The sequence below is a fragment of the Perkinsus marinus genome, assembly GCF_000006405.1.
Source record: "Perkinsus marinus ATCC 50983 genomic scaffold scf_1104296933092, whole genome shotgun sequence".
Taxonomy (NCBI): domain Eukaryota; phylum Perkinsozoa; order Perkinsida; family Perkinsidae; genus Perkinsus; species Perkinsus marinus.
Genome location: NW_003215262.1, coordinates 1 through 1,625, shown reverse-complemented (window position 1 = coordinate 1,625; position 1,625 = coordinate 1). Strand labels below are relative to the sequence as shown.

The 1,625-nt window shown below is 45.3% G+C and overlaps 9 non-coding genes across 9 annotated transcripts; all 9 read left to right on the top strand.

The window, feature by feature from the left end:
- Positions 1 to 38: 38 nt before the first annotated feature.
- Positions 39 to 110, top strand: Pmar_PMAR027292. Its single transcript has one exon. It is a non-coding gene; the product is annotated as a tRNA-Thr (tRNA).
- A 102-nt stretch (positions 111 to 212) lies between these two features.
- On the top strand, positions 213 to 284 carry Pmar_PMAR027291. Its single transcript has one exon. It is a non-coding gene; the product is annotated as a tRNA-Thr (tRNA).
- Positions 285 to 386: 102 nt separating this feature from the next.
- Positions 387 to 458, top strand: Pmar_PMAR027290. Its single transcript has one exon. It is a non-coding gene; the product is annotated as a tRNA-Thr (tRNA).
- Positions 459 to 560: 102 nt separating this feature from the next.
- Pmar_PMAR027289 lies at positions 561 to 632 on the top strand. Its single transcript has one exon. It is a non-coding gene; the product is annotated as a tRNA-Thr (tRNA).
- A 102-nt stretch (positions 633 to 734) lies between these two features.
- Positions 735 to 806, top strand: Pmar_PMAR027288. The gene has a single exon. It is a non-coding gene; the product is annotated as a tRNA-Ser (tRNA).
- Positions 807 to 908: 102 nt separating this feature from the next.
- On the top strand, positions 909 to 980 carry Pmar_PMAR027287. Its single transcript has one exon. It is a non-coding gene; the product is annotated as a tRNA-Thr (tRNA).
- A 102-nt stretch (positions 981 to 1,082) lies between these two features.
- Positions 1,083 to 1,154, top strand: Pmar_PMAR027286. Its single transcript has one exon. It is a non-coding gene; the product is annotated as a tRNA-Thr (tRNA).
- A 102-nt stretch (positions 1,155 to 1,256) lies between these two features.
- Pmar_PMAR027285 lies at positions 1,257 to 1,328 on the top strand. The gene has a single exon. It is a non-coding gene; the product is annotated as a tRNA-Thr (tRNA).
- A 102-nt stretch (positions 1,329 to 1,430) lies between these two features.
- Positions 1,431 to 1,502, top strand: Pmar_PMAR027284. The gene has a single exon. It is a non-coding gene; the product is annotated as a tRNA-Thr (tRNA).
- Positions 1,503 to 1,625: the final 123 nt, after the last annotated feature.

The window sequence follows — 1,625 nt, the reverse complement described above, 5'->3', positions numbered from 1 at the left end:
GATACAGAAAGATTATTGATTTATGTACTATTCTCTGCGTCACTTTAGCTTAGTGCAAGAGCGTCGGCTCTGTGAGCAGAAGGTCGTCAGTCCAATCCTGACAAGTGGCTTATAGCACCATAAATATCTGGTCTGGTACGAGAAGCAGGAGCAAGATGGCCCATTCTGTGAAGGGGACACGAAAATTATTGATTCATATGGTTAGTCTGTATGTCACTTTAGCTTAGTGGTAGAGCGTCTGCTTCGTAAGCAGAAGGTCGTCAGTTCAATCCTGACAAGTGGCTTACAGCTGCATTATGCTCTAGTCGGGTATGAGAAGCAGGAGCAGGTCTGCTCACTCCGCAAAGGATACAGAAAGATTATTGATTTATGTACTTATTCTCTGCGTCATTTTAGCTTAGTGGCAGAGCGTCGGCTCTGTGAGCAGAAGGTCGTCAGTCCAATTCTGGCAAGTGGCTTATAGCACCATAAATTTCTGGTCTGGTACGAGAAGCAGGAGCAGGATGGCCCATTCTGTGAAGGGGACAGGAAAATTATTGATTCATATAGTCAGTGTGTGTGCCACTTGAGCTTAGTGGTAGAGCGTCTGCTTCGTAAGCAGAAGGTCGTCAGTTCAATCCTGGCAAGTGGCTTACAGCAGCATTAGGCTCTAGTCGGGTATGAGGAGCAAGAGCAGGTTTGCTCACTCCGCAAAGGATACAGGAAGATTATTGATTTATGCAGTTATTTGGTGTGTCACTTTAGCTTAGTGGCAGAACGTCTGCTTTGAAAGCAGAAGGTCGTCAGTTCGATCCTGGTAAGTGGCTTATAACACCATAAATATCTGGTCTGGTACGAGAAGCAGGAGCAGGTTTGCTCACTCCGCAAAGGATACAGGAAGATTATTAATTTATGTACTTATTCTGTTCGCTACTTTAGCTAAGTGGCAGAGCGTCTGCTTTGTAAGCAGAAGGTCGTCAGTTCGATCCTGGCAAGTGGCTTATAACACTATAAATATCTGGTCTGGTACGAGAAGCAGGAGCAAGGTGGCCCATTCTGTGAAGGGGACACGAAAATTATTGATTCATATGATTAGTCTGTATGCCACTTTAGCTTAGTGGTAGAGCGTCTGCTTCGTAAGCAGAAGGTCGTCAGTTCAATCCTGGCAAGTGGCTTACAGCTGCATTATGCTCTAGTCGGGTATGAGAAGCAGGAGCAGGTCTGCTCACTCCGCAAAGGATACAGAAAGATTATTGATTTATGTACTTATTCTCTGCGTCACTTTAGCTTAGTGGCAGAGCGTCGGCTCTGTGAGCAGAAGGTCGTCAGTCCAATCCTGACAAGTGGCTTATAGCACCATAAATATCTGGTCTGGTACGAGAAGCAGGAGCAAGATGGCCCATTCTGTGAAGGGGACACGAAAATTATTGATTCATATGGTTAATCTGTATGTCACTTTAGCTTAGTGGTAGAGCGTCTGCTTCGTAAGCAGAACGTCGTCAGTTCAATCCTGACAAGTGGCTTACAGCTGCATTATGCTCTAGTCGGGTATGAGAAGCAGAGCACGTCTGCTCACTCCGCAAGGATACAGAAAGATTATTGATTTATGTACTTATCCTCTGCGTCATTTTAGCTTAGTGGCAGAG